The sequence below is a fragment of the Eptesicus fuscus genome, chromosome 13, assembly GCF_027574615.1.
Source record: "Eptesicus fuscus isolate TK198812 chromosome 13, DD_ASM_mEF_20220401, whole genome shotgun sequence".
Taxonomy (NCBI): domain Eukaryota; kingdom Metazoa; phylum Chordata; class Mammalia; order Chiroptera; family Vespertilionidae; genus Eptesicus; species Eptesicus fuscus.
Genome location: NC_072485.1, coordinates 28,421,302 through 28,447,369, shown reverse-complemented (window position 1 = coordinate 28,447,369; position 26,068 = coordinate 28,421,302). Strand labels below are relative to the sequence as shown.

At 43.4% G+C, this 26,068-nt stretch overlaps 2 pseudogenes; one reads left to right on the top strand and one right to left on the bottom strand.

Annotated features, from left to right (window-relative positions):
* Nucleotides 1–4,202: 4,202 nt before the first annotated feature.
* On the bottom strand, nt 4,203–9,093 carry LOC103296995 (dnaJ homolog subfamily C member 7-like; annotated as a pseudogene).
* A 7,083-nt stretch (nt 9,094–16,176) lies between these two features.
* LOC103296994 (dnaJ homolog subfamily A member 2-like) lies at nt 16,177–17,411 on the top strand (annotated as a pseudogene).
* Nucleotides 17,412–26,068: the final 8,657 nt, after the last annotated feature.

Here is a 26,068-nt window from a genome sequence, read left to right as displayed (position 1 = left end):
AAATCGAACATTATTATGAGCCTCTACTTCCCTCTACAAATTATCCCTTGGAAAACTACCAGTCCAGGCAGCATTTATATTATTAAACAACTATAACTCTTTCACTAGAGAAAGCTTGGAAGTCAGGAAGCCAAATAGTTTGGCAGAGCTCACAAAACCACAAGTAAAGATTTCCTTTGTTTCAAAATAAGAGCAACTACCACCCAAATAGATCCCATGGCTCTCGAGGGGGGAGGGGGAGGTATACTGGGGATGTGAGAGGGGCTGATCAGGTCTGGAAGGTGGAGTAATAAATGATTCAGGGGAATAGTGAACTGACATGCCATGGCCCTAAGAAAAGAGGAAATGGTTCTGTAGCTGTTAACTCTCACTTGCACAGTCAGAATACATATGCCACCCAACCCAGTACTAATTTCCCTTTTACTTATCTTTCTCTCTAGCTTCATCTTTTCTTACACAAATAAAGAGTTTTGAATGAAAGGAGTAGAATGTATAGGGGAAAGGATTTTAAGTCATTTGAATCTTGATTAGTTTTCTCCTAAAGTGAGGAATTGTATTGTTTGTTCTTTTAGTTGTGATATGCTGAAACCACAGTTTTAAATTTTAAATTTAGAAATATTTTTTAGGTTGGGATTTATAAAACATTTCACATTTTTAGGGATAGGTAGAAATAGGCTATTGTTTCAAACATGGAACACACCAAGGATCTACTGGCATTTCTGACAAGTTAATAAAGCTAAACAGACTAATGTTGTTATAAGAATTGTCTATTCCTTGAATAAAACCATCAGCATCTCTGGAATGGGATGAGGCGATCAAGGGAGGTTCACTCCAAGAACCTCAGGAACTGTTTTTTGTTAACTTTGCTAAATAATCTATATAGATAAAAGGCTAAGTGTCCGTCCGTCTGACCGGTATCTATGATGCGCATTGACCACCAGGGGGCAGATGCTCAACACAGGAGCTGCCATGCTGTGTACTGGCCATTTAAAAATAAATGGCACCACGGACCTGGTGCTGACAAACCAACACTCGGCTTCCCCCAAGTGGGACACAGGCCCCGCCACCACCCTGGAGCAACACCCCACCAAATTGCAGCCAATGTTGCCAAGACCCTATGGTGCAAACTGCGGCCCACAGCCCAGCCCAGCCTGGAAACAGTCACTGTGGGCACTCGGTATTGACATCACATAGCAACACCTGGCTTCTTCTCCCTAGCAACTAGCCTCCCTAGAGTTTCTTCAGCCCAGGAACCCAGCTTGCTTTATAGCCAGGGGCAAACATTTTACAGTTTAACCAAATGTTTGTTAAGCATTTTCTTGTGCCTCATCTCATTTGATCCTCAGAGAAGTCCTGGAGTAGGTAGATAGGAAACTTGATAGAATCCTATTTTCTTTTCATTAGCAAGATGTGAATAGCAATATTAAAATATTTCTTCTAATTAGTTTCCTTTCAATGTGCACAAATCCATGCACTGGGACACTAGTTAATTATAAAGAATTAATAGGTCAAAGAATAATAAGTTGTTAGGCTTCATAAAAAATGTTTGCTAGCCCTGGCTGGTTGGCTCAGTTGGTTGGAGTGTTTCATGGGCTCGATTACTGGTCAGGGCACATATCTGGGTTGCCTGTTCAATCCTGGTCAGGGTGAGTACAGGAGGGAAACAATCAATGTTTCTCACATCAATGTTTCTCTCTTTCTCTCCCTTCCTCTCTCTCTAAAATTATATACATACTAGAGATACGAATTTGTGCATGGGTGGGGTCCAGCTGGTCCACCCTGATGGGGGCTGATCAGGCCAGGACATTGGTAGGGAGGGAATGTGGAAGGTTGGCTAGCCGGCCCCAACCCTGATCGGGGCCAGACTGGCCAAGGAAGGGGGCCGTGGGAGGTCGGCCAGCCCCACCCCTGATGGGGGGGACTGACTGGGGATGGGGCCAGCCGCAGGGGGGCCCATGGGTGGTTGGCCAGCCGGCCCTGCCCCCAATCAGGTGGAGAGTCTGATCAGGGGGGAGGGGACACGGGAGGTTGGGAGGGCCAATCAGGGAGATCAGCCGGTTGGCTGCGGCAGTGTGTGTCATAGCGACTGGTCGTTCCAGTTGTTCCATCTTATGATCGCTTGGCTTTTATATATATATAGACTAGAGACCCGGTGCATGAAATTTGTGCATGGGGAGGGGAGGGTGTCCCTCAGCCCAGCCTGCACCCTCTCCAATCTGGGACCCCTCGAGGGATGTCCAAATGCAGGGATCTGGCCTAAACTGGTAGTGGGACATCCCTCCCACAATCCGGGACTGCTGGCTCCTAACCACTTGCCTGCCTGATTGCCCCTAACCACTATGCCTGCCAGCCTGATAGCCACCTAACTGTTCCCCTGCCAGCCTGATTGATGCCTAATTTCTCACCTGCCAGCATGATCGTCCCCAACTGCCCTCACCTGCCAGCCTAATCACCTCCAACTGCCCTCCGCTGCTGGACTGATCACCTCCAACTGCCCTCCGCTGCTGGACTGATCACCCCCAACTGCCTCCCCCTGCAGGCCTGAGGAGACTAGGGACTCCAGCTGGATGAGGCGGGGCTGAGGGGACAGGGTGCCTCCATCTTGTGGCTGTGGATGACGCCATATTGTGAGGGCACGGTGGTTAATTAGCATATTCCTTCTTTATTGGCTATGGGTGCCTCCATCTTGTGAAGGCAAGATAGTCAATTAGCATATTTCCTCTTTATTAGATAGGATATATCTTTGGGTGAGGATTTTTTAAAAATGTTTGAAAAATAATCACCAAACACACATTCTCTAGCCCTCCCTATCTACCCATTCTGACAACAAGAGTTTCTCAAAATTAATCAGTTGGTATGATCATTCTTGTCCATTTTTGCTCCTCATTACTCACCTGCCCTTATTCCTTAACCTCTGCTTAACACACAGAAGGAGAATTCAAACTGCCTTTCTCTCCAGCTTTACTGTAAGCTCAGTCAGGGCAACTTATTACCTGCTGAATGGATGACCTGACATCTCCTCAAGCTGAAGTATCCAAAGCATTAGCAGCAGCTTTTCCTCTGGAAATCTGAGGGCTCTGCCTCACCCTCCTTGCTGCTTTTTGGCTAAGATACCTGTTTTCAGGAGCTGAGGGTTTTCTCTGCTTATGGGGAAGGAATCGGGGCAAAGCTAGCTCTTGCTGTAATTGTCAAGTTTGATTCTCACTCTTTCCTCTCCCTTCAGGGCTTTTCTTCTCTACACAGTTGTAAATAATTTATTTCTCCCAGGGAAAATACTTAAATTTAGGGAAAAGACTCAAATTTAACAGGCTCATCACTGATTGCCTTTCAATCTTCCTTTTTTATTTTCGTTTTTTTGTTAGCTCTGTCAATCTATCTTTTGAACAAATATATATTCTTCATTAAAAGGAAAGAAAATGCAATAGAAAAATGACCCAGAGACATGAACTAGCAGCTTAAGTGAAGTAACAATATTTTAATTCTTTCCAATTAACTCAAAATGCATATTAAAATGAGACTGTTTTGCCTACAAGATTGATGAAAATTAATAGTTTGAGCATATGCACTTTGGGTGAAAATGTGGGTAAGTAGGTACAACAATGGAAACAGCCCCTTTAAAGAGCAATTTGAACATATCAATCAAATTTTAAGTACATGTGCTTTAACTCTGCAACTGTATGGGTTAATCGGTTCATTACAACATTGCTCATCAGAGTGAAATGTTTAGTAATAAGGGCTAATTAAGTAAATTTAGGAAAATCCATATGTAAGATCTTTTGGAGGTTTTTTAAAACTAGTAACATAAAACTTTAAATACAGACAATTATCTGTAATTTTGTGTTTATATATGCAAAGAAATAAATTATATGAGATAATTGGATATTTGGTGGGGTTTTTTAATTTTTATTTTTGTGGTTTTTTTTTCCCAGAAAGGTCTAAACAATTTGTTTTCTTTATTTTTTAAAATAAACAATAAAGTAAAAATTCACAAGCTGCCTTCTTGTCCAATCCTCCCTCCCCCACCTCCCTCTCCTACCTGCAGTCTTGGGCACTTGCTCCCTTTCCTTCATTCCACTCACAGACACAGGCATCCAACTGAGAAAACGAACTGCTCGAAGCACATGGAGACACGATGAAGGGAGGTGGTGAACTGTGTCCACACTCATGGTTAAACTGAGCAAGTCTGCATTTTCTGGGTTATGGATTGTTTCCTTTCATTAGCCAAATTGAAAAAAGAAATTCCTTGGACCAGATGCTTCAAAGCTGAAATCCCTGGGACCATTGAAGAATGTCTTGAAGATATTATCTGCACCAAAATTACCCATATTCATGCCTCCCTCATCCAGGTCCTTTCCATTGCCATAGCGAGTCTCTTTCCTGGGATCAGAGAGGATGGTAAAAGCATCTCCCACTTCCTTGAACTTTTTCTCCTAAACTTGAGCACTGGCTCCACGGTGCCCATCTGGGTGGTGCATCAAGGCCCATTTCCAATAAGCTTTCTTGATCTCATCCTCAGCGGCATTCTTGTCCACTCCCAGAATCTTGTAGTCATCTTTCCTCTTATTCTTCTTCAGTTCCAGCCGTGTATCTTTTGAGCTGTGTTCTTCTGTTTTCTCCATCTGGTACTTTTTCATGTTCCAGCACTGCTTCTTCCTACTGTTCTGTGTCTGTGTAACCCTGAGTTCTTCTCAGGTAGGCTTTTGAGTATGTGTCATTGAGCTTTACTACATTTGTGCAGTCTTCCATTGTATCATCCAGTTCCCTAGGCTTGGGAGTAACCCTACCCAGATTACAATAGAGTTTAGCATTAGTTTTTATATTATTGTTGGGGTCTATTCCCAGGACTTCTGTGGACAGTTCATATGATAACTTGTAATTTCCTTCTTTAAAGGCTTTATTCCCATCCTCTTTATTTTGTTTAAGTGCTTTGGCATTTCTGCAAGCAACACAGGCCTTCTCCTGTCCAGGAGTCATCCTGAGAGCCTGCACGAAAATCTGAACCACCTTCTCAAGACAATCTTCATAATGAAGGCAAAAGTCTGATACATACAGAGCATCTGCACTGGTGGACTCCACTCATATGGGAGGATCTCTCTGTTGCAAGTTTTTCTTGACTATTGTTACCACAACACTGGACATCATCCATTTTTCTTAGGTAGGATCAAGTCATCCTTCCTCCATTATATGTCCCCAAGATTCCCTTTCCATTTTGCTAGAAATCAGAGGGATGTAAAGAACACAGGACCAACTGCTGAGGTACTTGAAATAAGAGGAGTAAAGACAAACAGGTGGCAATGTAAGTTTAATGGAGAGACTGAGGATAAACTTAGGGTTTCTCTCCCAGAGGCCATAGCCTAGAAGGTGTGGTCTTTTTCCTGCTTTTCTGCAGAATCCCTGTTTTTTTCACTCTACCAAAGAGAATTCAAACCTGCTTCCTCGCGGTGTCTGCTGCTGCCACTACAGTGGAGTGGGCATGTCAGAATGAGATGGGGCTCAAATCCCTTTAAGGCCAGGGGAGCCCTCCCAGGACCCTTAATGAGCAGGCAGAGAGAAAAGTGGGAAATGGACCCCCCCAAACCAGAAGCCCAGTTGGCAATGTCCCTGCCACTGAGGGAGCTGCAGCAGCTGGTTTGCTGTGTATTGAGTTGGTGCAGGCGGGCCTAGTGGGTGGTGTTGACTATGGGCCTTGGGAAGGGGCAGGGATGGTAGGAGCAGAGCTGTCCAGGCCCAGAAGGAAACTGCTCCTCAGTGAGGAAGCAGGGGGCACTGCGTGGTCTGCTCCTCGTCTGAGGACTCCTGAGAGATGCGCTCTTCTTCCTCCTTATCCAGTTTTTTGGGTCCCTGGGTTTCCTCCCTGGCATCGTGGTCGTTTTTCAGGTCTTGGCAGTGCCCTTGTTTTTGCTCCCTTTTGTTCTGTCCTGTCTCTTGGGTGTTGGCACTTCACTGGGTTCCTTCGGAGGCTGCTTGCCAGGCTCGCCCCACCCTTGCTTCTCAGTGCTTCCTTTTCCTGCTTGGAAGCCAAGGGCTGGCTGGACTTCTAGTTCGACTCGCTCATTTTCCCTTCGCTGCGGAGCAGGTGGAGGAGCGATGGCTGGGCTGTGCGAGCACAGCCAGGGGCCTGCGGTGCGTGCTCTGGATGCTGGGGGCTAGGGGGCTGCGCTCTGAGGATCCGGCTCCTCAGTCTCCGGTAGCAAATGTGGATGCCTTTTTGGAGCCAAGCCAGCACCAGAATAGTCTGGGCTCCAAGTCCCAGTTAGAGGACTAATTGTTGTCTTTTTTATTCTGGCTCAGGCGTGATTTATGTGAAAATTCTTTGGAAATTATGAAGTGCTATATAGAAACATTGAAATTGTTGTTTCCATCTTTAGGCCAACTGTTAGTAATTCTTTGCACAACGTACTAATCATCAGAACTAAAGCATTAATCGGAGATAAAAGGGGGGCATCTCTAATACTTTCAACAATAAAGATATATTAAAAAAAAGATTTGAAGGAGGGAAAAAATAACGGGAGATTGGAGCAGTGCACTCCCATGGCTACTACAAAAGTTTAATTAAAGATGAATGTTTCAGTTTGGTCGAAGCATGAATTAGGTAGTGTTTCTTCAACCATCACAAAAATATATCACAGCTAAAAGCTACCAAGAGTTTAGGTGAAGGAGACCAACATGCATAGGCTCAAATCTTGGTGTTATTACTATTCAGTTGCATGACTTTGGATAATGTACTTCATCTCTCTGAGCTTCAGTCTTCTTCTATGTAAAATAGGGAAAACGAATAGAAATTCCCCCATGGGGTTGTTGGGAGGATTAAATGAGATGCTCATGTAAAGCACACTGTGAGCATGCAATGAATACATCCTTAGTGTTCCCATTTCCAAAAAATAAAGTGTTAAACAACTCATTCACATTTTGGTTTCTTCTATAATTTTGCATCTAAACCAGAGGTATACTTTTACTTATATTTTGCTGGAGAGGTGTACAGTAAGCCCTGGCTACAATTTCCAAGAAACATCCACTTCCTAGACCAGCTATCTGGAATGAAGACATTGACTGCCAACCCAGAGATTAAAAAGTCAGGCTGTCCACCTCCACCCTACCCCACCCCACCCCCTTCTCCTATCCCCATTCACACACACACACTCTCACACACAGGCTCCCTTGTTTTAGAGATTTTGGTTGATTTCTATAATAAATGAGTTGGGGTAATTCCTCCCCCTGCCCTTTCCCATGTTCTACGGTAAATTCCTGCTCTTATGTTTTAAATTCACCCATAGTGACATGGGAACCCCCCAGTCTCCACCCTCAACCCCCAGGCCTTCCCACTTTCTTTCTCTCTCTACCTCTCTTTCTGTATGGCCCCAGGTGTGCTATGTAATCCAGGTCCTGTAAGTAATAAACCTGAATTTTTTCAAAGTTTCCCAATTGTTATTGCTGAAGGGCATCTTGCAATCACAAGAACCACAAGAGCTGATCCAAACACAACATTGGCTATTGGTAGCTGAAACCAGCTCAAAACAAGAGGGTTTCACAACATTATCTTTAATCATGCATTCCTTTTCCAGACATTTAGGGCCTTAAGCGGTCTGTCTTTCAATTCAGTTAGGCCTCCCTGGATGTGCAAAACTGGAGATAAAGTTGGGCTTATTTCAGATGAATCAGATGTACTTGATTCTTTACCCAAAAAAACCATTTAATTAATTTTTACTCATTATCACAAATTTACTACTCAAATGTAGACAGTCTAGGATCTTTGGAAAATTATTTTGATGAGTATATATACAATTTACTATAAAACATTTTTGCAAGAAAATGTTTATTAACTGTTCAAAAACCCTTGCATGGGTCAAATAATGCCATAGTAATATTCTTTAAATTATATTTTTCTCTACTAGCTCATACATATAGTGAATCATTCAATAACTAGCTTGCATGTTAATAAGAAAAGCCAAACAATCCCATAGAAATATTGAAAGACTAGGAACAGCCCATTAACGTTAGAATAAATGTGACTGATAACACTTGAAAAATGCTTACAGTTTGAATAAAAACATAAAAAATTAAAATGAGACCTTGTTACATTTATCATATTGCCCCACATATAAAAGATCCACAGGATCCAATATTGGCTGTAGATGTGGCACTGTCCAATAGAATTTCCTGTGATGATGGAAATGTTCTATATCTGTGGTATACTATATGGTAGCCACTAACCACAAATGGTTACTGATCACTTAAAATATGACCAGTGTGACTGAGAATTAAAATTTTAATTCAATTTAATTTAAATTTAAGCAACTACATGTGACTAGTAGTTCACATGTTGGACAACATAGGTTTGAAAACACAGGCAGTCCATTAAGCCTTTACGGTAGTATAAATTCATATACTTTTTACTTTTTTGGTGAATGATTTGGGAAAATAAAAATTTAAACAACAGATAGATTTTGACTAAACAATGTTGAGAATAATAAATATAAGTACTAGAATGCATACCTGAAAGAGTGCAAAACAGTCAAATAATATTTATTGCATTAATTTTTAAGAGTTAATTGCTGTAGGCAGTTAGACAGACATGAGCAGAGCAAGAATGATGGGCCAGGTACAGAAGTCACCAGCTTGGAAAGCCCCAGGTGCCTAGTGATGGACAATCAATTGTAGGGTGGGACCTTGCCTCCAGCATGACTTTTCCTCCCCTAGCATATCCGGTCATGAGGTTTGGACTCCCTGACCTTTCCTGCCTGAGGATAACATGTAGGCCTCAGTTGTATTTCAGCTCCAGGCCCAGATAAGCAACAAAATCAGCCACTGCTGACATCAGGACCAGCTACATGGAATAATGACCCCTGTCCTGGTGCCGGCCAATCAATCAGTGGAGACCACAACCCTGAATGGATATACCTGGAAAACAACTTAATATTCTATTAAGATCTTCCCTAAAATCTCTGCCCTTAAAACCCTTAGAATGGAGGATCCAGAGCACTCTCCCTCCCAGGAGCAGGCCTTTCCCTTTCCCCTTCTCTCTCCCCCATCTCCAAGTTCCTTACCATTAGCTTCCTCACTCTCAAGCTTCAAGGACCCTTCCTTTACCTCCATAACTTGCTGCTAAACCCATTTCTTTTAGGAATTACTTTTTCTACCTCTATAATTTAACAAATAAATGTTCTCTTACAGTTTGGAGCCTAACTACTGAGGTTGCTGAACCCAGGTCTGGTCTGACCCCAATGGTCAGACATCTGGTGCCGTTCCCACGGCCTACAACATTAATTATTAGAGATGCAGTTAAGTATTCATTGGTAACAAACAAGTTAAATACATTGTAATACATTCATACAAAGCGATTGTGTATTTATAGAAGTATATGCTAGATTTGGAAATATTGACTTGAAAAGCTATCCATGATAGTCTGTTAAATTAAAAAAATAATTACATAGCTAAAATATGCAGAGTATGGCAACTTTACTTCACAAAGAAAAAATATGGGTATGTTTTTCTATGCATAATATGATAATATATTAAACCAAGGGCCATTGGTGGTTTTCAATGAAAGATGGGTTTATATACTGATGTGCTACATAAATATTTAAAAAGCATGTTTTCTTTTTAAAATTAAAAATCCTATAGGAGAGAAAATATTATTCTTATGTGGCCACTAGAATTCAAAAGTTTTATTCTACCTTTTAAGGTTTTACAACTCTGTAGGGAAGACAGACATGAAAACTAATACATTCATTAACAGTTGTGAACATTGGGATGTTGAATACACCAACAAAAAGAAGGAGAGAGGATATATGACTGTACATTTACTCTTGGTTTGTGCAGATAGTTGTGTTCTTTGTGCAGAAATATGGGTGAAAGAACAGTACTGAATCAGTTGTCTTTTTTTAATTATTTATTTTAGAGAGAGAGAGGGAAACATTAATTTGTTGTTTCTCTGATTTATGCATTCATTGGTTGATTCTTACTATGTGCCTTGCAGGGGAAAGAACCTGCAACCATGGTGTATTGGGACAACACTCTAACCAGCTGAACTGTCTGGTCAGGGCCTGAATCAGCTGTCTTTGCATCCAAAATCATGTGGTATTTATTCTGCATATAAGATCCAGGGGGTTGTGAAATAAGTCCAGCTTTTTGCTAATCGGGATCTTCTCTTTCAAGTTTTTGGTTATCACAATGTCTTGGATCAAAGGGAATAGTCTTCCTAAAATATAAATTTGATCTTAATACTTAGTCTCTCACTTAAAAAATCTTTAGAAGTTTCCACCCATGTTATAGAATATTGCCAAGCCCAAATTCCTCAGCATCTTATGGCAAGGCTTCCACAACCTGGCCCCAATTCTGTTTTTCTTCTTTTATTATCTTGTACTACTTACCCATTATCTCCCCTTTCACAAAAGACTACACATTTATTCCTCAAATATGTCAACCACTCACAAACTTTCATTTCTTTCTTCAAGCAATTTTTCCTCAGTAGTATCCTTAATTAGACCCCATTGTACTTATCTACCGCTAAACTCAAGGCCTACCTTAATGTCACTTCTTTCCTTGATGCCCATAGGCAGAACTAATCTCACCCATGCTCTTTGTTTTCCGAAACTCTCTATAATTACCTCTATGCTAAGTTAGAGATAATGTTTGCACATTTAATTAGATAATTATTTGCATTACTCATTACCATTTTTCCCTTTCAATGATGAGTTCCTCAGACTGGTATTATGTCTAATTCATCTGTGTATGAGACTATGCATGATATAACCTAGAAAACAGTAAGCCATTGACATAAGGAGCTATTATTTTGTTTATATTCATAGTGTTTCCTCAAATGTGTATTACAGATTTGGTATTTAATTGTTGTTGCTTGAATTAGCAAATTCTTCATAGCATATATTTTGAAGACTACACCCTGGTTGAAAAAAGTACTACCATATTACTCACCTTTATTTTTATGAATCCTAAAAGTTTTTATCTTCCCTAATTTTAGATATTGGTAATTGTCTTTATATCTTCATTTATTTTTTATTTGCTACAGAAAAATTTATTAAATACTGATTATGAACCCAATAGTTTAATAGGCCCTGGGAATAGATATAGAAGTAAATAAGATAAAAATTATTCCTATTCTCATGAAGCTTTAGTATCCAGCAGAAAAGATAAACATTATATAAAATATTATATAATTAAAATTTGATATCTGCTATGCAGCAAAACACAGGGTATTATGAATGCTTATAAGAAGGGATTCTAATTTCATCAGATAAGTTAAGAAATATTTCCTTGAGGAAGTGATATTTAGGCAGATATCCAAAGAGTGGGTAGCAATTAAGTAGAAAAATGTGGTTAGGAATAGTGGGGAAATGGGAGGATGAGAAGATAGGGAAGAATTTCAGACAAAGGGAACTAAATTCAGAAAAGTAGGTCCTGAATAAGAAGACAGTATGTTTTGTAGAACCAAATTATAATAAAACTAGAGGCCCGATGCACAAAAATTCATGCAAGAGTAGGCCTTCCTTCCCTGGCTTCCCTCCAGCACCCGGGACCCGGGCTTCCCTCCTCTGGCCAGCCGCAGGCACCCAGGACCCCGGGCAGCTTTGCCAGGCCCCGGCTTTGTCAGAAAAAACATCCGGAATCATGTCCAGAAGATGTCCAGTCTATCCAGTCTAATTAGCATATTACCCTTTTATTAGTATAGATGAACATAACTATAGTTTTCATTGGCAGTTAAATTCCAAGACTTGCTCAATATTCCTTGGAATATTCCTTTGTTCAATATTCCAATTTTCTTTTCAAAATTTGTCTCTTAATATTTCCCTCCAAATATATGCCTCATCCCCATGAGCCATGCCTTTCCTCATAATCTTCTCTCTGGTTGGAATGTACCATCTTCTCCATATTCAAATCTTAAACATCTTTCAAGAGGAAATTCAAATCCTGGGGTTTTCCTTATTCATCTCCATGGCAGCAATGTCTTCTTCTTTATCATTTCTATGGCACTTTATCTGTTTTCTCTCTCTCAAAATATATATTTCAAGCAGTTTATATTTTACATATTTCTATAGCTCCTTCCCTAAAGGAGGTCTAGCATTTTGTACAAGGTACATTTTTCTTGGGAAAACAAAAGATGTTTAGTTAGCAATGTATGACATTAATGAAACAATGAGAATGGGACATGAAAGGTCCACTGAGTTCAAAAGCAAAAGTATTTATTAAAACTTTTCCTGTTCAGGAGTTGGAGTATATTTATCATGTTTATCATGTTTGGTTACAGCTTCCTTAAACAAGGAATCATGAGGAAATCAATACATTTTCTAAGTCCGTTCTTGGAGATGAAGAGAACAGGCCCTTCAGTCTAGTATTTCAGTGTTTTGCTACCACTATATATACACACATCATGACAAAGACATTTATTTCCATTAGTTTTTAAGTTAAATCCTAAAATTAATTTTTAATTAATTTCCTACTCCTGTGGTATCTTCAGAAATCTGTTTTATTGAAGCTGTAACTATGCTCTTTTCTTATACAAGAACCATGTAATTCTAAGGAATAAATGAAGTATTCTCTTTTAAGCTCTAAGGCCCAGTGAGGCATGTGCAACCATTGTATAATAGATGAATTATGGGACCCACCTATTTCTCCTGAGTCTACTTAAAAAGAAGCATTAAAAGAGCTGATTCAAGCTGATTCCTCAACAGAAACACTTCAGGCCAGAAGAGATTGGCATAAAATATTCAAAGTGATGAAAAGCAAAGACCTGCAACCAAGACCATACTATCCAGCAAGGCTATCATTTAAAATTGAAGGCGATATAAAGAGCTTCCCAGACAAAAAAAGGTTAATGAATTCCATTACCAACAGAGCAGTATTACAAGAAATGTTAAAGGGCCTGCTTTAAGAATAAGAAAGAAAGAAAGAAAGAAAGATAGATAGATAGATACATAGATAGATAGATAGATAGAAGATAGATAGATATAAAGAATTAAATGGCAATAAGTAAGTACCTATCAATAATAACCTTAAATGCTCTAACCAAAAGACATAGGGTAGCTGAATGAATAAGAAAACATGACCCAGACACTCTCCCTCCTGGGGTCAGGCCCTCACCTTTCTCTTTCTCCTCCCTCTCCCCCTCCGCATCCCCCCAGGTGGGTCAATCACCTTTACCTTCCTCACTCCCAAGCTCCCAGGGCCCTTCCTAAAACAAAACAAAAACCAATAACAACAAAATCCTCATGACCCATATACAGTATATGCTGTTTATAAGAGACCCACTTCAGAACCAAAGATACACACAGACTGAAAGTGAAAGAATGGGAAAAAATTTTTCATGCAAATGGAAATGAAAAAATAAAAAGCTGGGTTTAGCAATACTTATATTGACAAAATGGATTCCAAAACAAAGGCCATAAAAGAGACAAAGAGAGTCACTACATAATATTAAAGAGATAAATCCAACAAGAGGATCTAACCCTTGTAAACATATATACACCCAATATAGGAGCACCTAAATATATAAAGAAAATCTTGGTGAACATTAAGGGAGAGATCAGCAGCAACACAGTCATAATAGGGGATTTTAACACTCCCAATGTCGTCAATGGATAGATCTTCCAGACAAAAAGAAATCAACAATGAAATAGCAACCTTAAATGACACTGTATGGGGTGGAGTTAATTGATATTAACAGAACATTTCATTCTGAACCAGCAGAAGATAAATTATTCTCAAGTGCACATGGAACACTCTCAAAAATAGACCACAGCTTAGGACACAAAATAAGTCTTAACAAATTCAAGAAGATTGACATCTTCTCTGACCACAATGGTATGAAACTATAAATCAACTACAAAAAAAAAAAAAACAAACCCGAAAAACATTCAAACATATGGAGGATAAGTAGCATATTATTAAATAACTAGAGGCCCAATGCATGAAATTTGTGCACCGGGGGGCTGGGGGGGGTCCCCTCAGCCAGCCTGCACCCTCTCCAATCTGGGACCCCTCAGACATCCCTCTCACAATCCTGGACTGCTGGCTCCTAATCGCTCACCTGCCTGCCTGGTTGCCCCTAACTGGCCCTCGCCGGCCTGATCGCCCCTCACTGCCTCTGTGTGTTGGCCTGATCACCCCTAACTGCCCCCCGCTGCCAGCCAGGTCACCTCCAACTGCCTCCTCCCTGCTGGCCTGGTCACTCCTAACTGCCCCCCACCCGCTGGCCTGGTCACCCCTTACTGCATTCCCCGCCAGCCTGGTTTCCCCCAACTGCCCCCTTCTGCCAGCCTGGTCGCCCCCAACTGCCCCCCCCTGCTGGCATGGTCGCCCCTAATGTCCCCCTCCTCCCCCCTCCCCCCGCTGGCCTGGTCGCCCCACTCAGCCTGCTCTTCAGTTGTTTGGTCGACCCTCACTAACCCCCCTGCCAGCCTGGTTGCCCCATGTAGCCTGCTGTTCAGTCGTTTGGTCATCCCTCACTAACCCCCCTGCCGGCCTGCAAGGGAGGGCAGGTGGGGGCAATCAAGCCTGCAGGGGAGGGCAGTTAGGGGTGACCAGGCCGGCAGAGTAGGGAAGTTGGGGGCAACTGGGCCTGCAGGGAAGGGCAGTTGGGGGGTACCCAGGCCTGCAAGGGAGAGCAGTTGGGGTGGGGGGGGACCTGGCCTGCAGGGGAGGGCAGGTAGGGGTGACCAGGCCTACAGGGGAGGGCAGTTAGGGGCAAACAGCCTGGCAAGGGAGCAGTTAGATATCAATCAGGCTGGCAGGGGAGTGGTTAGGGGGTGATTTAACCACGCAGCCTGCTTGTTCAGTCATTTGGTCGTCCCTCACTAACCCCCCTGCCAGCCTGGTCATAGGCAGCCATCTTATGAGGGCATGAGGGTTAATTTGCATATTATCTCTTTATTATATAGGACTAGAGGCCTGGTGCACAAAATTCATGCATGGGGGGTGTGTCCCTCAGCCCAGCCTGCACCCTCTCCAATCTGGGACCACCTTGAGGGATGTCCAACTGCCCTCTCACAATCCAGGACTACTGGCTCCCAACTGCTCGCCTGCCTGCCTTCCTGATTGCCCCTAACCGCTTCTGCCTACCAGCCTGATCACCCCCTAACCACTCTGCTGCCAGCCTGATTGATGTCTAACTGCTCCCTTGCCAGGCTGTTTGCCCCTAACTGCCCTCCCCTGCCAGCCTGGTCACCCCTAACTGCCCTCCCCTGCAGGCCTGGTCACCCCCAACTGCTCTCCCTTGCAGGGCTGGGTACTCCTCAACTGCCCTTTCCTGCAGGCCCGGTAGCCCCCAACTTCCCTACTCTGCCGGCCTGGTCACCCCTAACTGCCCTCCCCTGCAGGCTTGATTGCCCCCAACTGCCCTCCCTTGCAGGCCTGGTCCCTCCCAACTGCCCTCGCCTGCTGGCCTGATTGCCCACAACTGCCCTCCCTTGCAGGCCTGGTCCCTCCCAACTGCCTTCCCCTGCTGTACATCTTGTGGTGGCCATCTTGTGTCCACATGGGGGCAGCCATCTTTGACCACATGGGGGCAGTCATCTTGTGTGTTGGAGTGATGGTCAATCTGCATATTACTCTTTTATTAGATAGGATAGAGGCCTGGTACATGGGTGGGGGCCAGTTGGTTTTCCCTGAAGGGTATCCCGGATCAGGGTGGGGGTTCCCTTGGGGTGTGGGATGGCCTGGGTGAGGGGCCTGTGGTGGTTTGCAGGCTGGCCACGCCCCCAGCAACCCAAGTGGAGGTCATGGTATCTGGGATTTATTTATCTTCTATAATTGAAACTTTGTAGCCTTGAGTGGAGCCAAGCCTCCTGCTTGCTCTGCAGCCACAGCCATTTTTATTGGGATTTATTTATCTTCTATAATTGAAACTTTGTAGCCTTGAGTGGAGGCCTGGGCCTGCCAGGGTGTGCGGAAAGCTTGGCTTCCTCCATTGCCAGGGAAACCCAAGCCTCCTGCTCACTCGGTGGCTGCAGCCATCTTGGTTGGGTTAATTTGCATACTTGCTCCTGATTGGCTGGTGGGCATAGCTTGTGGGTGTAGCGGAGTGATGGTTAATTTGAATATTACTCTTTTATTAGATACAATGAAATCAAGGAAGAAATAAAAAATTACCTGGAGCTCCTTGGCCTGCACGGCCGCTTCACTGCTCCACCACCTTTGTGCATGAGTGCTGCCCGGCTGGCTGCCATGGTGAACATGGTCTACACGAAGCTGTGTGACATCCTGGGCATGCCACCTGGTACCAGTGAGAATGAGCTGAAGAAGGTGTATAGAAAACTAGCCAAGGAATATCACCCTAATAAGAATCCAAATGCTGGTAATAAATTCAAAGAAATAAGTTTTGTGTATGAAGTACTATCAAATCCTGGGAAACGTGAGTTATATGACCGATATGGAGAACAAGGCCTTCGGGAAGGCAGAGGCGGAGGCGGTGGCATGGATGATATCTTCTCTCACATTTTCAGTGGGGGACTGTTTAGCTTCATGGGCAATCCGAGTAGAAGTTGAAATGGCAGAAGAAGAGGAGAAGATATGATTCATCCACTCAAAGTGTCTTTACAAGATCAGTATAATGGCAAGACCACCAAACTACAGCTTAGCAAGAATGTGCTCTGCAGTGTGTACAGTGGCCAAGGTGGAAAGTCAGGGGCTGTGTTCAGAAGTGCAGTGCCTGCTGGGTTGGCAGCGTCCACATCATGATCCGACAGTCCCAGGGATGGTGTAGCAGATGCAGTCCGTGTGCTCCGACTGCAACGGAGAAGGAGAGGTCATTAATGAAAAGGACCACTGTAAAAAGTGTGAAGGGAAGAAGGTGATTAAAGAAGTCAAGATTCTCGAAGTCCACATGGACAAAGGCATGAAGCATGGCCAGAGGATCACATTCTCTGGGGAAGCAGACCAGGCCCCCGGAGTGGAGCTGGAAGACATCAATCTTTTGCTACAAGAGACAGAACATGAGCAGTTCCAGCAGGATGGGAATGATCTGCACATGACGTACAAGATAGGCCTTGTGGCGGCCTCTGCAGCTTCCAGTTCACATTCAAGCACCTCGATGCCTGCCAGATTGTGGCGAAGTACCCCTCGGCAAAGTCATCGAGCTGGGGTGCATCTGGGTGGTTCGAGGTGAAGGAAAGCCACAGTATCCTAACCCCTTCGAAAAAGGCGACCTGTGCATAAAGTTTGACGTGCAGTTTCCTGAGAACAACTGGGTCAGCCCCGACAAGCTTTCTGAACTAGAAGACCTTCTGCCATCCTGACCGGAAGTCCCAAACATCATCAGAGACACAGAGGTGGTGGAGCTTCAGGAACTCGACAGCACTCAGGGCTCGAGAGGTGGGCAGAGGCGCAAAGCCTACAACGACAGCTCTGATGAGGAGAGCAGCAGCTACCACGGCCCAGGCATGCAGAGTGCCCACCAGTGAGCCGCACGGCACAGTCAGATTTCCTCCGAATGCTCGGCTGGTCTTCAGCAGCCTGGCCAGAGGGTCTGTTGATCCGAATGAACTGATGGACATTTCCTGGTATATATGTAACTTTAAAGTCAGTATAGTACCTACAGAGTGTATAATTTAGCTAACCACAGAGCTCTGCATCTTCTTCTGACTGGTCTGTACAGAGGAGAACATTCGAGGAGGCAAGACTGACACACGAGTTCCCTGGCCCGCCCTGGTCTGTGCTGGGTTTCTATCAGTTCCGTGTAGATTTTTTGTCCCATCCTTGAAACTCGAAGCCCATGTTGTCAAGTCTGTGTCCAGTGTGTCCTGGAGCTTGTGTTTGGCTGCACCTGCATCATAAGCTGCTACAACCAGAATAAAGAATTTCCGAGCCCGAAAAATAAAATTACCTGGAAACGAATGAGAATGAACACACAACAACCCAAAAATCTGTGGGACAGAGAGAAAGCAGTCCTGAGAGAAATTTCACATCATTACAGGCCTCTGTCAAGAAGCAAGAAAAATCCTATATAATAAAAGCCTAGCCGAAACCGGTTTGGCTCAGTGGATAGAGCGTCGGTCTGCGGACTAAAAGGTCGCAGGTTCGATTCCGGTCAAAGGCATGTACATTGGTTGCGGGCACGTCCCCAGTGGGGGATGTGCAGGAGGCAGCTGGTCGATGTTTCCCTCTCATCGATGTTTCTAGCTTTCTATCCCTCTCCCTTCTTCTCTGTAAAAAATCAATAAAATATATTTAAAAAAATAAAAATAAAAGCCTAATATGCAAAGTGTCCCCTCTGGTGGTTCAACCTGGAGTTCCACCAGGAGACCAGGAGTTCGAATGCTCACTATGACATGCACTGACCACTAGGGGGTGGCATGGAACATGGCAGGAGTGGTGACACTGTGCTGGCAGCGGGCAGCAGTGGAAGTGCTGCTGGCCCCAATGGGCCCCAATGAGAATGGGACCGCAGTGGGATGGTGGAGCAGATGAGTGGGTGGCGCCAGGCCAAGGCAGGTGCGAGCAGGGGCCAATCACCTCCGCACCCTCTGCCCCCAATCGCCCCACAGATGGTGACTGGTGATGGCAGCAGGGGGCGGGGCCACCACCCGGATCCCAGGCGCTGAGGGAGAAAGGGAAAATAGCAATCGTACCTAATAATATAGAAACATGTAAATTGACCATACCTCCACTACGCCCACAGCCAATCAGAGTGAGTATGCAAATTAACCCATCAAAGATGGCAGTTAATTTGCATACATACCTGGGTCCCGGGAACCTCCTCGGCACCCAGGTCCCTCCCAGCCGGCAATCGGAGGCGCAGAGGGGGGACCCCTTCCCAAGCCTAAAGCCTGGGCGGAGGCTTTAGGCTTGGGAAGGGGCCGAGCCTGCAATCGGAGGGAAGGGGGACAAAATCAATGGAAATATATCCTCAGGTGAGGATAAAAATAAAAATAAAGAAATGTCATATCCTATGAAACACACATCTTGAAAATGCCTAAAGAAAGTTGTCATTTTTTCATGGTGAAGGGACTGGAGTCCGTGTTGATGAAAATTCCTTGGCGACTGTGGTGACTGGCAGTGGCTGCAGCAGCGGGGTGATGGGGCTGGCGCCTTCCCCTGATCAGCCTGGTTGCCTGCCACAAAGGGAGGCCAGACTGTGGCTTAGGTCCACTCCCAATGGGGAATGGGCCTAAGCCATCAGTAGGACATCCCCTGAGGGCTCCCAGTATGTGAGAGGGGGCAGGCTGGGCTGAGGGACCCCTACCCAGTGCACACACTGGGCCCCTAGTATTAAAATATTTCTTCTAATTATTTCCCTTTCAATGTGCACAAATCCACGCACAGGGCCACTAGTATCAAATAAACCATTTTACACAAGGGAATACTATGTGGTCATAAAAAAGAAGAAAATCTTATCTTTTGCAATAACATTGATGGACCTGGCAATTTTTATGCTAAGTGAAATAAGCCAGTCAGAGAAAGACAAATACCTTATGATCTCACTTATCTGTGTGGAATCTAAAATAGAAACAGAGGCATGGGTACACTGAACAGACTGACAGTTATCAGAGGGAAGGAGGGACTAGATGAAAAAAGGTGAAGGGTTTAGTCAAAAAACATGCATACATAACATACAGACACAGACAACAGTGTGGTGATAGCCAGAGGGAAAGAGGGGTGGAGGCGAGGTGGAGGTGGGCAAAGGGGGGAAGAATAGGGATGGAGAGAAACTTTGCCTGGGGCAATGGGCACACATGCAGTGTGCAGATGGTGCAGTTTGAGTTGTACATTTGAAATCTGTATGGTTTTGCAAACCAGTGTCACCCCAATAAATTCAATTAAAAAAAAAAGAGAAAGATCTGATCCACTCATAGTCTTCCCTTTAACGCATCAGTACCTTCCCTCTGACACTTCATTTTTCTTTGCGAAATTGGGAGACTCACATCTCTCCTGATTTCAAATCTGTGGAGATAAAATAACTATATAGTGCAGGGACCTGGGCTGGCTAGTAATGATCTTGGTGAGTAAATACATGATGTTTTCCATATTTGGTTTCTGTAGAAGTTCATTTGCTATGCAGTCAACAACAAATTTTAAACAGTGCAGTCCACAAATTTGGAATGAGAAGAGCGTGGCTGGGACAGGGAATTCCATTAAAGTTATTCATATTACACTGACAGCCATTGGTTAAGAAGAGTTCTTGGGACATGGTAAATGCTGAACAGAGAGTAACTGTTTTGAGGACAGACAAAAGGTCCTTGTTATTTTTCTGTAGAATTTAGCATAATGACTAATTCAATGACGATTACTTAGTAAATCCTAAAAAAAATAATTGTAGAATTTAATTCCATGATGATAACAGATAAATTATCAGAATTCTATGGAAGCTATTTCCCTGGACTGTTCTCAGTTGTATATTATTTTTCTTCACAGTTTGTACATCTCAGAAATCACTCTAGGCTGCCCTTCTTGTTTCTCACTGACATCCCCACAGCTCTTTTCCATCTGTCTTTTCTCAAAACATAAGCTCTCAAGTGAATGTCAATTAATACGTGTGGAAAGAATGATGAAATCAGAAAAACTTGTGAACACAATAGTAATAACTATTTCAGGCAAGAGTGATCCATTGGTGCTAATACTAGTAGATTAGGGTTCTCATTTCTGCCTAGGATGTAGAAAGTGGCAAAGAAATGTTACCTCTGTCTTAACAAAGAAAAAAAGTTAGATAATCTCCAAAATCCAAAATTTTTTTGAAACCAAAAGAGAGCTGAGGTTGCAAGGCAAACCGCCTGCATTCCAATGAATGGCATACCTCTGAGAAGAGATGGGACTAAAACTATTTCATCTTTGATAGAACACGAGTGAAAAATACTGTTGTCATCAGAGCAGGTAAGAGGAAATCAGCTACAATGTTACCAAATTCTTTAAATCAATGGGTGGACTATCTTATCACTTTAGAACAGTGCTTACCAAACCTTTTTTGGCCATGCCCCACCTAAGCATCTCTAAAATCCTGACTTCCCCCGACCCCCATGACATATAATTCTTTTTTAAAAAATATATTTTATTGATTTTTTTACAGAGAGGAAGGGAGAGGGATAGAGAGTTAGAAACATCGATGAGAGAGGAACATCGATCAGCAGCCTCCTGCACACCCCCTACTGGGGATGTGCTCACAACCTAGGTACATGCCCTTGACCGGAATCAAACCTGGGACCCTTCAGTCCGCAGGCCGACGCTCTATCCACTGAGCCAAACCGGTTTTGGCCATATAATTCTTATTATTTAAAAAGTGAACTCCTATTCACATGGACCAAGCCTAAAAGGCCATTAACTTGGTCTAAACAAACTTCCAAAGAACATGGCATTAATGAAAGAGAAAAGTAAAAGAAGGAAAGGACAGTTGAAGTACTGAGGAAGAAATCACTAAGAAACTGTTAAAATAATATGAAGTGATATGAAAAAAATAGCAAATAAAGTTTAAAAACATATAATAGAGAACTGAAATGCATAAATATGTCACAATATATATTTATATACTGTATATGAGGCCCCTAGAATCATAAGAAATGCAAAAAATTCACTGTTAATAACTCGTTCTTGAATTACCTTCCCCCACCACCTTAAAAATTAAATTGCCATGTTGGGAACTACTGGTTTAGAATGACTTTGAGAACTTAGACAGAAGTGGAGCTCACCCTAACTCATACATCCTTTTCCATGGGCCTCCAAAGGTGTTCCGGTGTAAGACTGGCCACAGGGCTGAAGGCAGCCCACAGACCCTCAGTGGCACTAGTGTTCGGATAATTGGAGGCCACTAGAGGAATGTGGCAAATTACCACTCATTTCCCTGGATCCATGTCTGATATAAAACAAACTAGAGGCCCGGTGCATGAAATTCGTGCACGGAGGGGGGTTGTCCCTCAGCCCAGCCTGTACCCTCTCCAATCTGGGACCCCTCAAGGGATGTCCGACTGCCCGTTTAGGCCCGATCCCTGGGACATCCCTCTCACAATCCAGGACTGCTGGCTCCCAACTGCTTGCCTGCCTGCCTGCCTGCCTTCCTGATTGCCCCTAACCGCTTCTGCCTGCCTCTCACAATCCAGGACTGCTGGCTCCCTACTGCTTGCCTTCCTGCCTTCCTGATTGCCCCTAACCGCTTCTGCCTGCCAGCTTGATCACCCCCTAACCACTCTGCTGCCAGCCTGTTTGCCCCCAACTTCCCTCCTCTGCTGGCCTGGTCACCCCTAACTGCCCTCTCCTGCAGGGTTGATCACCTCCAACTGCCCTTCCTTGCAGGCTTGGTCCCTCTCAACTGCCCTCCCTTGCAGGCCAGGTGCCTCCCAACTGCCCTCTCCTGCTGGCCATCTTGTGGTGGCCATCCTGTGTCCACATGGGGGCAGGATCTTTGACCACATGGGGACAGCTATATTGTGTGTTGCAGTGATGATCAACTGCATAGTACTCTTTTATTAGATAGGATAGAGGCCTGGTACACGGGTGGGGGCCAGCTGGTTTGCCCTGAAGGGTGTCCCTGATCAGGGTGGGGTTCCCTTGGGGCGTGGGGCGGCCTGAGCGAGGGGCCTGGGGTGGTTTGCAGGCCGGCCACGCCCCCTGGCAACCCAAGCGGAGGCCCTGGTATCTGGAATTTATTTTCCTTCTACAATTGAAACTTTGTAGCCTGGAGCAGAGCCAAGCCTGGGGCTCCCTCCGAGGCCCGAAGCCATTTGTGTTGGGGTTATAATAGAAACTTTGTTGCCTTAAGCGGGTGGACCTGGCCAGGGTGTGTGGAAAGCTTTGCTTCCCCTGTTGCTGGCGGCAACCCTGGCCTGCTCTCTCAAGCTCCATTCTGCCGCCATTTGTTTGAATTTATTTACCTTCTATAATTGAAACTTTGTAGCTTGAGTGGAGGCTTAGGCCTGCAACGGCTGGCAGAAAGCTTGGCTTCCTCTGTTACCTAGGAAACCTTGCTCTCTGTGGCTGTAGCCATCTTGGTTTGGGTTGATTTGCATACTCGCTCTGATTGGATGGTGGGCGTGGCTTGTTGGTGTGTCAGAGGTATGTTCAATTTGCATATTTGTCTATTATTAGATAGGCTTCTTAAGCCACTGGGGGAGGGGCAGCAACCCCTCTCATACCTGGGCCCTGGGAATGAGAAAGTGATAATGTAAAAGATATCTGTTTCTGAGGGAGGGTAGGAAAACCTCCCGTCCACAAGACCCTGGGAGAAACATCCACTCGTGGGAGAGAACTAAAAGACCTCTGCCTGGGGGGAATGTGAAATAAAAAAAGTCCTGGACCCAGTTTCTAGAACTGATACAAAGCAGAGGTCAGCTATTAGTGGGAGATGGATAGGAAACTCTTTCCTGCCCAAGACTGATACAGATAGAAAAAGAACCAATCGGAGAGTGGAGCAAAGATGCTGAAGAGTCACCTCTCCGAGGCCAGGCTTCCCGGGCCTGCCTAAGACTGAGGCATGAAGTGTATTCGTGATAATTAATCATAGGAAAGACACTCTAATGTTGTGATCTCCTTTTTCTAATCACTTAATTTGTATTTTGATATATGGCCACGTTGTGAGCCCAGATTAGGATTTTCAGAATTAATTGAACCTGCAGAAGTTGCAGCCAGGGTCTGTACTCACACTGATTCATCCTCAACCCTCTTATTATATTCCACTCTACCCTAGCCAACTCCTGCTCTAACAAGCCCTCTAGATAGGGAGCAGCACATCTACGGTGATGTCTTTCCTTGTCACTGGAGGCTGAATTAATTCCCCCCTTTACTCTAGAAAACGACAATGCTCATCACGTTGCACTATAATGTCATTAATGCTGTAAAGCTGACGCTGATCCCCAGCCTAGGATTCTATAGTATTCAAATACTGTCTCAACACAAAAATACTCAGAGTTCTTTCTTATTATTCTTGTGAAGGTCGTACCCCTGCTGAATTCATTTAGAGCCACACAAAAACTGGGAAATAATGATAGATATTTATCTTATTGTTTTCATTTTGATGTCTTTGGGATCATTAAATAAATAGGGCTTTCTCTTACATCTGGATTTCATTACTCTATCCAAACTGAAATGAAATTACTTTGTCCAAATAACTGATGTCACTGAATTACAATATAGGATTATAAACTTTTTATACTGGTTTGTTATTGATGGCCCTGTCCAGAAAACTGACTACGACAGCATGACAACAAGGTATATGGAAACAAGAAGTCTAACCAGATTGATTGGAACAAACAGACTTGGAATAAAAGCAAAGGCTGTTGGCTCAGTCTTCTGTTTCCCTTTTTCAACCACTGTTTCATATACTCTGTCTGGGTTTCTCAAGCTGATAACAGATTTCCCCTGAAATGAGTAATTAGTTTCCTGGTCAAATGCATTGGGAAATGCTGCGCCGTGTGATTTACCAAACAAATTAGCTATTTAGAGTTTTTTAGAAGTCCTACTGAAAAGAAATCTATTTTACTGAAACCCCTATTTAAACATCTCTCAGATCACTAATATTTTCTGATCAGTCTGGGGAATGTTTGACTTAGACAATTTTCACAATGCTTCTCAGGCATTCCCTTTAGTCCATCAATTCTGTCGGTCAGCATTTGGTTGTAGAGTACTAAAGTAGAAAGAAATGTACTAATGTGTGTTAAATGACTTACAGAGTTTGGGGAAGAAATGAAATAACAGATGTTAGGCAAAACCGACTCCTAAAGCTGCACCACAGAACTGCATCTCAAAGTGCACTGCTACTGCCATCAAGATTAGGAATTCACTTGCTAAACCGAGGAGCGGCTGCTGCTCCCCCGATTCCACACCCTCGCTGCCTTCCGTGATCCATACCAGCCAGACAAATGCCTCACCCTGGCCTTTCTCCCCACTTAACCCAACCTAAACGCATGTTTCATGCGTGTTCATCTGATTGGTGAAACATAAACATATCCAGAAGCTCATCTTCAAGGGAATCTGGAAAATGTGGTTTTCAGCTTCCTGCCTCTACAATAATAGAAGGTAATTGAGATAGATGTTGAAGGGTCAACGTACTGTATCCTATTCACCATGGCTCTTTTATGCCAGCGCATATTACATTGCAAGGGAATGAGATTTCTGATGAGGCAATGGGATGAATTTTTTAAAAAAAATTTATATAGAGCTAGTTTCATGAAGGCAGGAACAACTATACAGTGCCTAGTTCAGTGCCTATAATAGAATAGGTGCTTTAAAAATGGTGTTTTAATGAATGAATCAACTTTATAGGATCACCTTGACCAACCTTGTTATCCTGAGGATGAAATTGGGCTCCAAAGAGGTAAAACAATTTGTTAATATTCTCTACATTGGAGCCCACCCAAGATCTCTTAAGTTTGTGTTCATTTTATTGTTCCATGGTTCTGATATTATAATTCACCATATTAAATGAAATTATTTGCCTTTTTTAAAGCTTAGAAGGGGAAATCAGTGTGTAGTCAAAATAAATAAAACAGAATCAACAAATACTAATGAGTGGTTAAAATATGTAGAATACTGTAGGCAACATAAAAAAAATGTAAATTGCGGCCCTTCTAAAGTATCAACAAAATGAAGTTCCAATGTTGGACTTTCTGCATACTCTCAGACACAGAGTTTCAGGGAAAATTGTACATGCAATTCCTATAGCCACTTTTATTTGCATACCCCTAAACTTGAACACTACTGGTTTACACCAGTGGGAGTAAGATAACCAGTGGGATATGACCTTACATTGCTTCCTTTATCATTTTAATACTTTGTAAATATTTTGCCATTGTCAAAATTACCAGTATTATCATTCTTAACACTATTCTCTATTGGTTCTGCCAGATTACATAGGGAGGGTCCTTAAATTCATCTATATCCAGTCTTATTATAACATGAAGAGATTTCTTGGAGAGTCCAATTACATCCATTTAAGGAAACTTCTGTTAACACCTACCAGTATTAGTCTTCTTGGGCTGCCATTAAAAAAATACTATAGACCGGGTGACTTGAAAAACAGAAAATTATTTCTCATGATTCTGGAGGCTGGGAAGTCCAAGATCAAGGTGTTGGCAAAGTAGCTTTAATTCCTGGGACTCTTTTCTTAGCTTGTAGGTGACTGCCATCTTACTGTGTGCTC